Raw genomic sequence first — 12,928 nt, forward strand, 5'->3', positions numbered from 1 at the left:
ATGTGCATGTCTTTTTGTCTTAATTCATATAAGCGTCGTGTTTTGATCATGGGCAGATTTAAGGGTTCAGCTGTGGGGGGCGGATGTTTCGGGGATTTAGAATACCTCTCATTCGAGTGGGGTCTGGGAGTTTTCCTGCAGGAAATTGTTAATATAAAAACGTTTCTGATCAATTTTGTGTATGTTTCTCTATAAAACAACATAAGGGGATTTTAAAGAAATTGTTTCAGAAAGTTGATCAGATGGCGAGGGATCAAAGTGTTTCCATGTCTCCTCCGTAACTAAAGAGACGCTCTCCAGTGGTTTTCAGCAGTGGCGAAGCGTGCTGTAAAAAACTGGGTAGATAGACACAAACGAACACACACATTATATATATATATATATATATATATATATATAGTATTTGTAGGGTATTTGTTTTCTACTTCTATTTTTAGTTCTGATAATTCGTACTGATAAAGGATGCTGATATACACTAATCACTATTCCAAGTAAGATGATCCCTGATAATTTATAAATATAGTATTAATATCTGAGTTTTCAAAATTCTTTGCAATATGTTTACTGTTCCTTTAAGTATAAAATTTTATAATTAGTGAAATTTGGTGTATAGTATTTCTTCCGAAGTATAGATTTCTGAATGGTACCACATTTGCTAGAAATGGGGGCATTACTTCCCCATACCCTCTTTAGGGATAGTCATGTCTAAATACCTTAGAAATGAGCTGTAAAGTAAAAAATAAATAAATAAATAAAATAAAAAACCTTACAACACGTTACCTAATACCAAATACCTTACAATCTTGTAAATGAGCTCCATACTCTGTTTTTCATTTCGGAGACAACATTAATAGCTCTTTCTTTGGATTCAGGTATCCTACAAAGCTTTCACGCCAAGTTCTTTATTGTAAGTGTTCGTAATTCAGAAAGTGTCCGTAATTTGTCATGATGTTCGTTAAGTAAGTTTTCACTCTTTTCAGGGCACTCATTGAATGTTTTCAAAAAACTGAAGTTGATGGAATGCTCAATACCATATTTAGCAGCTTTGTTGTTTCCTGATATACGCTTTGAAGTTCATTACTGAGAATATATTTCAAGTATTCGGGAAGAGAAATGTGTTCGTTACTATCGGAACATAAGTTCATTCTTAAGTTGATCTGGGCAAAAAGTATTACGAAAGGTGGATATCAAGTCATTCAGTTTGCCGAATTGAAGAATTTGTTGATACATACTAAATTTTCTATAATTTATTAGTTCTACAATGACCAGATTTTTGTATTTTTCAAATCTTTCATCTGCACAGTTATTGAGCGAAGAATCTAATATAAATAAAATAGTTTGTTTGTGTGTTTGCCTTTGTGCCTGTGTGCGGTTTGGGGCTAGACGAGTGAATCGAGTTACCAAAATTTGATCACGGGTACGTTGGTCTAGACCCCAGACCAAGACAAAGTTTTTTTTTTTAATTCGAACTAGGGGGTCTCAGAGGGTTGTTTACCGGGAAATGTAAAAGTACTTGTCACTCTCGCGAAAAATATAAAAGGATAGAATTGTCAATACATCTCAACTTTTCGTTAGGGGGGTCTTTTTTTTTTTTTATTCTGATGTTGGAGACACATAGGGACAAAATGTATATACTAATGTTCTTTAAGGGTACGTTATAACAATTTAACATTTTATAGAGGGAGCTCGGAAGATGGTTTAAAATAAAAACAAATAAGAAGAAATAGCGGTCTGTTTCTTTCACAAATCCAGCTTAAAATAAACAAGATAGCCAGCCCTGTAAACGTAGACGAACAAGAAACGTCTTTTCGCAGGTACTACTACACAGCACGAGTCTTTGGACTTTAACTTCTCACGTGGCTGTTTCTCCTACAGGTTGATGCAAGTTAAATGGATGTAGCAGAGGAATAATGTTCAAGGTTTCGCGAGACGCTTTGCTTACTCTTTTATATGGAAGCATAATAAATAAATAAAAGCTCAGAATAAATTATAGGGAATTTTAAGTTCAGAATCTTTAAATTACAAAATTTTAAGTTAGTAATTTAGGCTTAATACATATAAAATTCTAAAGAGTAGACCCTGTCTCCCCTCAAGCCTCGCCACTGGTTTCCAGTCATTATATAAGTAGAAATGCAATCTTTTAGGCAACATACCGTCACTGTATTTCAACATTTAGATAGCCAGTATGTCGAGTCAAAATCGTAATAAAACATACCGCCTCTGCTTCTTTTTCACTTTGAACACTGATCAATATGATATTTCACTACAAGCGAAAGCAAAAGATAATGCGCGAATTACAGAATATAAGTTTGATACACATCGTTAGTGGAAAACACAGATAAGCTTTTAAGTTTGAAGTTCCCAATTAAAAAGCAAGTACTAAACCACACCTGAAATCATCTTCAAATTTTAATTTCGAATATATCTAAACTCTCGTTCTTGACAAATCGAAATTCCCTGACTATTCCTGGTCTTCTTAAGTCCCTGACTTTCCGGTTTTCCAAGTTTGTCCCCACCTTACAAGACTAAAATCTACATTATGTCTCAGCAATTTCTTCCAGTTTGCGGTGGGAGTGTTCGCGACCATGATCCCAGCGCTAGCCGAAATATACAAGTGTGAAGTTTTAACAGGGAAGTTAAATAATTTCTCTTAAATATATGTAGCTAAGACTGGAAATGCGTATATATGACTTAATAATTGCTACAACAGATTCTAGTATTGTTAGATTTGTGCTATTACAGCCTTCTGCAGAGAAAATGAGCTTCTATAGCGAATTCCACAATATATCACAATGGGTAAACGAGAGAACTGTCAGATAGTATTATATGTTATGCCATTCAAGAATCTATTCTTAAACGCGTATAAACTTAAAATTATTATTCTGGTGCATGAAAGGATAACTCAACTTAGCAAAAAATTGGTTACTTACCAGTAAATCCTCCCGTAAGGAAACTAAGCACCCTCCACATGTATCGGAACAGTCTCTTTTAGTTAGTGAAGTTAGTTCCGTCTTCAGTGGTATGGTAACAAGGATAAAAACGGATGAAAGAAAAAAAAAGTTTGGAAGAAGGAATACATACCTCTGAAGAGACGAATATAACGTGAAGGATGCCAAAATACCACGAGCAGAGCAGAGCACAGTGCGAAAGAATGAGGCAAGTTGAAAAAGCGCGATGTCTATACCACGTCACAATTGCCAGTTTCAAAATATGCATCAAAGGTAGGTAACCAGATTATATCGATGTTGCCAAAATCCAGATTTAAAGCTGGTTTATATTTGTGAATAAAGAATGATTCTTTAATCTCTCGTTGTTTCTTTTGTTTTTGCTGAAAATATCACATTGACCTGCTTTATATTGACTGTATCTTGTTTTGAGTGAAGCGCCAATCCCGACATGCACTCTTCTTGTGACTTTTTTGATTGTCTAATATGTTCTTTAATTCGAGTGTTAATATTGCGTTTTGTCTGACCTATATATGAGGAATCGCATTCGCATTGGGGACGATTAACACCTGATTTATTTAATGGATCAACAAAAAGAGACGAACTTTGTATATTCATGTATATTTATAATAAACTGTGTATATTCACTGGCAGCACACTGCTTATTTGGTGCTTAGTAAAGCTGGAATTAAGAAGTCGGTTTTATTAGAGTAGGACAAGGTAGTTTTTCTTTCTTCTTAATCTCTGAACTTTCGCTCTTGTCATGTTAGTACTCTGATACTCTGCCCATATCGCTTGTATTTGCTGTATAAAAATATTCATATGAAATTACCATATGAATACTGCAAGCATTATTTGAATATTGAACCCTGTTGTTGTTTGCCATTTCAACATCTTGCCACAGTCCTCGACTGTGAAATAAATGGAAAATGTCAAATAAAATAGTACTAACTTTTCTAAAGGTTAGCACTATTAGCTCCATTCGTCATGGTAAATATCGAATTAAATTTACAAGTATACTGAAAATATTTATCTCAATAATACAAATTAATGAGCTTATTATTGTAAAAGTTTAATTAATTCTTTATATAAGGCTAAATTTCCCTGTGCAGGGGTTGATTGTGGTAAGAGCAACCTGAAAATTCACGTTTATCAAATCATGTGCAAGCATGTGATGGAAGGAAGTTTGTCTTGATCGCCTGTCAGGTTAGACAGAACATTAAAGTAACAAAAGAAGTACAATAAACGGGAGCTGTGACTACGCAGAAATATTTGTCTTCCGTCTTAATTTTTACATCAAAGGTGACTGCCAGAGTCCCAGTACGGTCATCCGAAGACGCACTGTAGATCTCCTAAAGGGCAAAAGGCATCTGGAAAGGGAGATCTGACCACAACGATAAACATCACATATGCAATAGAAACTGTTACACCTTAGGAAACATGCACATATTAATCCAGCTGTTACTTTATAGGACTAATCGTGAGAGTATAGAGTCCGATTATTATAATGTCAATAATATTTCTGAGGCAATTGATTTGTAACAGCCCAACTAATTTAATATGATGATAATACAGTAAATTAAATTTTTCAATCCACTAATTAATTTAGTGTAATAAAAGCTTAATAAATTCCACGCATCTTGAATTTTCATGTTTAGAATCCTTATAATTTCCCTGATGAGATTGTAGGATTGTATGAGATGTCGAAATTATAAGGATTCTAAAAATAGAAATACGCGAAGGTACGTGTATTTTTTTTTTAATAATTCATATAATGATGCTTTGAGCAGATTGTGAGTGAACAACATCTGGCCTAAATGACTATGTGGGAAGTTAATTTAACCGTCCATTGGATGTTGCCTTCTTTGTTTAATACTCACGATTATTTTTTGTAGTTTAACGCCCCACGGGTATGCATCAAGAGTGCGGGAGTCGGTGATGAGACGGAAGATAATGTAGAATGACGAAAAATGGGAGGAAACTTACGCACATGCTGTTTGCTTACCACAAAGCCTACTTGGTGCGGACTGGGACCGAACCCGGGACCCTACGCACGAGTAGTGAGGACTCTACTACTAAGCCACTGCGACCCGTGTACGGTACTCTTGGGTAATAAAATATATGTTTGGCTAAAGTCCCGCTGATGTTCCCTCCCGCAATCAGGGAAACATAAAGCCGTTTTAGACGTTATTTTCGTAGTTACTTATAGTTATGTTAATACACTTTACTCACTATTACTCCTGTTTCATTTCCCTACATCAGTTCTAATTGTATTTCGCAAACATTTGAAGTTTGCTTTATTCTTCACTAGCTGCGTATGTATCCATATTGTATTACTGTGAGAAAGTAGTACCTTTTAATTGTTCAGTACTGCAAACTGTGTCATATTCAGAAATAAAAACAATGATTCAACGGATTTATAAACTTATTCCTTAGCTTACCACAGTGAGGGAGGATATAAGCTGGGATAAAAACTACAGTGCATAAAACACCAATCAGTTTACAAATACAACCAACCTTTAACCAACTTGTGCTAGGTAGCCACTAAAAATGACGAATGATATCTAACAGAGACAGAGCAGGAACGCAGTAAAGGGAGAGGTTGCGTCCGTAGGGAACAGCCGCGTTAGCGATAGTAGCTATATGCATAAATGGAGATAGTGGAAAAACACTTCGTAGAAGCACGTCTTGCATGCGCACAGCTTTACAGCACTTCCATGATCACTTTATGAAATACCCCACACAGCACCTCACTTCATCATGCCTGCCGTATTGAGTATTTGGTGGTAAGAAACACACTTTGCATTTCGTATTGCTACGTTAATATACATATGAGAGGGTAGATCCTGATATATTATGATTACTTACACAATTCTATTGTGAAATGAATGCACATATTTCTTCTGTAGGTTTTACAAATTTATGTCCCCCCTAAAATAGGATAGTACCGAGCACCGAAGGGGCGAAATAATGTGGGGCACTAGTGAGTGTTACTAGAAGCAATTAGTACCTTTCTCTATCTCCTATTGCCACACACACACACACACACCTCTTAGGTTAATTACTAAGACAGTAACTACTTGAAATGGAAATAGGACCCGTAAGACCGCAGTAGTTCCAGGAGGAGGTGGACGCTCATACTTTTAGTAATTATTCATTGAGTATCTACGAACTTAAAAAGGGGGTAACAAACCCACTTTGATTTACTTCGCGAGTGATACGATAATAAACTTCTAGAGGAGGATTTGGGGTAGGAGGTTCCTATCAAGTACATGTCCCTAGGACATCAAAAATTACACAACGTAAACGAAAATACTTGTTTTCTGACATTTAGGAACACTTGTATTCATGAACTTCTCAGCAGGGAATGCGCTCTTACTGCCGTAGAATGCGTTTTTTAAGGGAGGAATTGCATTAATGGAAACAGATTGACTAAGAAACCTGGGTATGGCTACAGTGTGTGCTCATAGGGCATAAAACCCGAAGCAAATTGAAAACAGACCAACTTGTTAGGCGGCCACCAGAAAGTATGACTGCTATCTAATTGAATGGGTGCAGGAGCTTAGTAGTGAGAGAATACGTCCGTCGGGAGTGGGTGCGTCAACAACAGTGGGTACACACATAAAGGAGGATAATGGAAACACAATGTAGCCCTATATGATCAAACATATGCCTTGTGTGTGGTTCAGCTTTGCGACACTTCCATGATTACCTTATACACTGCTTTCACACACCACCTTGCTTCATCATGTCTTTCTTATGAAGTATTACATAGTAAAGAGAGTATTTTCCATTTTGTATTTCTAACTTAACATGTAAAAGGTAAGATCCAGATATATTTTAATAACTTGTACAATTCTATTGTGAAATCAAGTAACATTAATTTCTTCCGTAGATTTTACAGATGTTTGCCCCCATAAAACGGAATAGCAACGAGAATATTGGCCCATTTTGTTTAGATGCAATTCTCCTCTTATTAATTTTTAGCCTACATTTCTATATTTCCCTTCATTACTGTACTACACACGTCATGGATACGGTAGATAATAAGACAGTGAATTTGAAACACAACCATAATTTGCTCTATTGCTTGTTTACCTAATATCGCATCAATACGCTAACTCATATAGTCCAGAATTTAACTTCCTTTTCCTCCTTAATTAATCGTTATACGCTGATGATCTTTACTTTTTGTCACTCTCTTGTTGATATTTTCTCTGATTCTGTTTATTTCTCCGTAAATTTCGTATTTCGGTACGCCATCTGTGGTAGTTAAGAAGAAAAAAAACTTTTTAAGAAAAATTTATTGTCATAAGCTATCTCTACCCATATGCAAAGTTATCTGTTCTCAGACCTTACAAAAGTATTTTTCATTCACGCTCTGTTCACTTTTCTAAACATATAAAATAAGAAAGTAACATTAGCGCAGGTTTCAACAGAGAAAATAACAAACCCGCCAACACTACAACTAAATACATAAATTAATTTTGAACAAGAATTTACGCCACTATAACGGCATGCTGTAACTTTTGTGTCAGATTTTCAGCTAACTTGTCCATGAATGCGAACGTGTCCAAATAGTCAGAACGTTGAACATGGTCAATTCCTTTGATGCAAATGGCAAGATCCTTGGTCATAAACCCAGATTCCACCGTCTCGATGCAAACTTGCTCCAATGTTTTGCAAAAGTTTTGAAGCTCCGAGTTATTATCCAATTTGGCACGATGGAGTAGTCCTCGGGTCCAAGCAAAAATTGAAGCTATCGGGTTTGTAGAAGTCTCTTTTCCTTGCTGATACATTCGATAGTGCCGCGTGACAGTACCATGGGCTGCTTCAGCTTCCACAGTCTTTCCATCTGGACACAACAAAACAGACGTCATCAAGCCCAACGATCCATAACCCTGAGCAACTGAATCCGATTGCACATCACCATCGTAATTCTTGCATGCCCATACAAATCCTCCTTCAGACTTCATAGCATAAGCCACCATGTCATCTATCAATCGGTGTTCATACCACAAGTTTTTGGCTTCGAATTTCCATTTGTAATGAAGCTTATAAATCTCATCGAAAATATCCTTAAATCTGCCATCATATTTCTTCAAAATAGTGTTTTTTGTACTTAAGTAAAGGGGATATTCTCTTTGCAGAGCATACTGGAAGGATGAATGAGCAAAAGCTCTAATAGATTCATCAGTATTGAACATGCCTAATGCCACACCAGTTCCCTTGAAATCATGAACCACGTGAGAGATAGGTTGGGTTCCATCGGTCGGCTTAAAAGTAATTTCTAGTTTACCTGGTCCCGGAATAACAAAATCTATTGCTTTATACTGATCAGCGTGTGCATGACGTCCTATGATGATGGGTTTCTTCCAGGTAGTGACAAGCCTTGGGATGTTTTTGCAGATTATGGCTTCACGGAACACTGTACCTCCTAATATATTACGGATAGTTCCATTTGGCGATTTCCACATCTGCTTTAATTTGAATTCTTCCATTCTCTTCTCATCAGGTGTGATTGTGGCACACTTAATACCCACATTGTATTTCTTTATCGCTTCCGCACATTCAATCGTAATTCTGTCCTCTGTCTTGTCTCTTGACTCTATCCCTAAATCATACGTATGGAGTTCTATGTCAAGAAATGGGAGAACTAACTTCTCTTTGATTAGCTCCCAGATAATCCTAGTCATTTCGTCTCCCAGAATGTCTACAACGGGACCGACTTTAATCTTTCTCATGGTGTTTGTTACTACTGAAATATGAACAATCATACAATTTATATAACTGCCCTTACAGAATTGAATAACTATATCCTCTTAGCATACAAATAACCTGCACCCATCTTTACCGTTATTTCCTTAGGCCTGTTCATTTTCAAGCACCGTCACACAAAGCAAGCGCAAGCTTATATTTAATTATCACGTAATAGGTTCCTCAGACGTAAGTGATTATAAACACAGAACACTATAATATCTTGAGCACCACACACACAAACAAGTCGCAAACTTCTCTCAATCGGCTATAACTTTTGTTTGCTACAGAAAACAACTTCCGCTCTAACAAATACATACGCATTTGTCTTCTGTTTTGTTTTCTTCCATGCCTCTCCAGGGTCAGAAATTCTTTTTGCCATTAATATTGCGATAATGACAAAAAAAAAAAAAAAAAAAAAAATGTTAAGAATTAAACATAGGGTAATAGTATACATGAGAACCCCCTGTCTTCCGTGCGCGAGGATACTTCATATTATATATTTATACGTTACCAAATTAAATCACTGCGTTGTCTTCATTATATGTGCTTAACATTCTATTTTTACTTTCTAGAATAAATTTTGTTGATTTCGATTCGAAAAATGTTAAATATTTTTAAATTTATATCATGATGCAGACCAAAATTCTTGTTGCATATAAGGTAATGCGCTATAGCATATAAAGTACAAGGGCAAATAGGTACGTTCTTTTTTATTTTCGTATCAGTGGATAAGTAAATGAAAGTGGGTTTGTTACCCCCTTTCTAAGTTCGTAGATACTCAATGAATAATCCCTAAAAGTATGAGCGTCCAGCTTCTTCTGGAACTCAGACGGTCTTACGTATACTATATCCAAACATGGTTCGGTTTCTTTCCAGTTTAAAGTTCCTTCTCAGCACCTGACACGTGTTACCACATTCAGTTGCAGTTTACGCTTTACGATAGTCAATGTATCATTTTATCTACTTCTTGAATTGTTTGTTTGTAGAAGCGTCACATAAGTGGCGCAAAATAACGTTGCCACTATCTCGAAAAAGACTTATCGGCAATTTACAAAGGTAATTAAACGTGTAAAATGTAATGATGTGATTAGTGGAAAAATGATAAAAAGTAATAAAATGAGTACAAAGGTATATGACATGTACAAAATAATAAGAATGATGAAGTAAAAAATACGTGAAAAAAGTAAAGTCACAATCGGGAAAAGTCAAATCAGGAGAGAAGTATGACACAATCGGATAAAGATCAAAATCGGGAGAGAAGTTCGAACAGTTAAAGAGGACTGAAGGCTAAGATGGACAGGGCAAAAGGTAGAGAAAAGTGGGAGTGTACAATGAATGGAAAGAAGTGTTGAAAAAGGGAGGGAATGTATGAACGTGTAAATGGAAAAAAGAGTGTAAGTGTAGTGTATAGGTAGAGAAAGGCCCACTCAACTCTCGTCCTCATAGACCAGACAAAACACGATGCACTCCCCGGAACGGCCACTGACGAACTCCCTTGAATTGTTAGCATCGCGTTGCTATCCGTAAATTTAGCAAAGTCCACAACGGAATAAGGCCATTAATGCCAACATGAAGCGTTGTAAAATCCCATCTCGAGAAGCAGAAATTCCCATTTTGCACTTGAATTTTCTAATAATATTAAAAAAAAAAAAATTGGGAAACATGAACACTGAAGTCAGTGTATATATCAGTAATTTTTTTTCAATATATGAGTGAATTATTAAAAAATTCCGATTGTCAACGTTAACCAAACAGTTTATGAATAAGTATTTTCCTTAATTGAAAGAGACAATTGAAAATGTTGATGAAAATAAATACATTTTGTTGTGTGTTTAGTATTTCCATCACGCTTTGTACTGAACGTAATAAACTAGATAAACTTCATTGTTCAGTCATTTCATATGGAAGGATTTGAAAGGTGGACGTTTCTCGTTTTATTTTCTTCCGTTAGTTATGTTCTTTCTTTCATTTCTCTCTTTTTCTCAATACCAGAGTACAATTAACGTTCTTTGGTATTTGTTTTAGAGATTTACAACTCAATGCATAAATCACGTTAACACTAACATGCATTTTATAGTAACAACATTTAAGAAATAGCAGTAATTTCAAGTTTATTGAATTCTCATTTATCTACTCCTCGCTCACAGACAATTTTATTGGCGTCAGTGGAATAGATACGAAAAATCCCATAAATCCTGCAAATTTTAACAAAAATTCCCGTTATGCCATTTCGAGAAATCATTGCCAAAAAATCCCATAATATGGGATTTTTCCTACGGGTTGGCATCACTGAATGAGGCCCATTCAAGATCCTTGGGCCCATTGGCTATAATTTTCTGTTTTCGGCTGCGTACGCGTAGATTTTTCTCTCTCCTTCTTCTTTGATACCTTCTCAGTGAAGATCGCTCTGCGGTCAATTATAGCTGTGTCCAAAAGTGTGAAGTATACACTTCGAGAATCCACGATCAAAGTCTACAAATGGAGTGCACACTAAATAGTGTATACTTCGTCAAATTAACTTTTGATCCGTACTTCGTTCCAGGGTCTCATCGTGGTAAAACGTGGAACATTGATACCAAAAGAAGAGATAATTTCGCGTGCTACAAAAAATAAACTAATTCTTTTTTTTTTTAGATGAATAACTTCCCAGTTACATTAAAGATAAATATACAGTATGGTAATATGGGGCAACCATAAAACGACTTTAGAGTTTCTTTCATGTATGCTAACAGCTTCAGCTTTCCCACAACTGCAAATATTTGTCATTTCGTGTATTTTTTTCGAATTTCTTTGCTCCCAACCCCTAAATTAGTTCCATGTCGGACCCAATTTATCCATGAAAAAAATGGGCTCAATCGAAGAATATTTAACCAACCCCCAAGCGACCTAAGTTTGAATGCATATCCAATATGTTAATATATAGGAAAAGTCTGGAATAAACCCTTCTTACTTTAAAGCGGCTGAAGGGAAAGGGACCAAATCTTGGATACAGGCGTTGGAAGTAATCCACATCTGCCCCTGAGAAATAGCATGGTGGCGGCCATTTTGAAGTTCGCAATTTTGTATTCGGACCCAAAATTTAAAATGGAAATGATGGCACATTCGTAGTCTTTGCGTAAACAGTGCGAAGCTGACTTCGGGGATAATGCCATTGCATTGCATAAATTGTTTACACTTCGTAAAAAACCACAAATTTAACAGCACTGTGTGCGAAGAAACTAAAACAAACAATCGCATAGGAAAACAATCGTACTTTCTCGAAGCCTTCAAATAAACTGACTGAGTTGAGCATTGCTGTTATCGTTTCAGTGTTGCCAGATATGCATTTTACTAGTCCCCTTTCTAAGAGATAAATAACCATTCTGAATATTTTTTTCAATGATAAATTGGAACATATTGTTTAAATTATTGATTAGGAAAGAATCATATTTACTTTTTCTTGCACTGTGCATTTCTTTCTTTACTTTATGATTTAAATCAAGTAAGGAAAACTATTCAACAATCTTATAAATCTGCAGCCCGTACAGAGATATAAACTCACAGAATATTAAGTTTTATTACTTCGGAGCTTTTATTTTCCATAGTTGATAATTATTACATGTTCAGAGATAAGTGGAAAACAAAGGCAGACCTCTGTTTGTCGTCAAAAGCGACCTCAAAATGATATATCATACGAGGTCATTTCTATTTAAAATTTTGTGCCCGAATCCAAGATGGTGGACGTAAAGATATGCATCATCTCGATCACTACTCAGTATCAGGTATGGATCTACTTCTACAACCTCTATCCAAAATATGATTTATTTCCCTCAGCCATTTTTAAGTTACAAGAGTTTATTACAAACTTTTGCCAGATACTATGCATTGTAAATGCATTCAGATGTTTAGGTCGATTGGGGGTCGGTTAAATATTCTTCGATTGAGCCCATTTTTTTCACAGATTAATTTGGTCCGACATGGAACCAATTTAGGGGTTGGGAGAAAAGAAATTCGGAAATCGAAAATTAAGGACCACCCTAATATATCTATCTATCTATCTATCTATATCTATATATATATATATATATATATATATATATATATATATATATATATATATATATATATATATATGTGTGTGTGTGTGTGTGTGTGTGTGTTATGTGCACAATAAACTCGTAATATTATAAAGAAACTAAATTATTGGCAATGTTCTATTTTATTAGGCATACTTGCGTAAGGAA

General features: G+C 35.6%; 1 protein-coding gene and 1 pseudogene across 7 annotated transcripts in view; both read right to left on the reverse strand.

Annotated features, from left to right (window-relative positions):
• LOC145677317 (ciliogenesis and planar polarity effector 2-like) overlaps positions 1 to 9,040 on the reverse strand; it is a 61,495-nt gene extending 52,455 nt beyond the window's left edge. For 2 of the 7 annotated variants that reach the window (XM_081747851.1, XM_081747859.1), the window contains exon 1: positions 8,800 to 9,016. The gene's annotated coding sequence lies outside the window, so the exon portion shown is untranslated. The other 5 variants (XM_081747866.1, XM_081747863.1, XM_081747876.1 and 2 more) reach the window with 4 other exon arrangements.
• On the reverse strand, positions 7,232 to 8,805 carry LOC145677305 (isocitrate dehydrogenase [NADP] cytoplasmic pseudogene; annotated as a pseudogene).
• Positions 9,041 to 12,928: the final 3,888 nt, after the last annotated feature.

Source organism: Thermobia domestica, chromosome 2 (genome assembly GCF_964235325.1).
Source record: "Thermobia domestica chromosome 2, izTheDome1.hap1.1, whole genome shotgun sequence".
NCBI lineage: Eukaryota > Metazoa > Arthropoda > Insecta > Zygentoma > Lepismatidae > Thermobia > Thermobia domestica.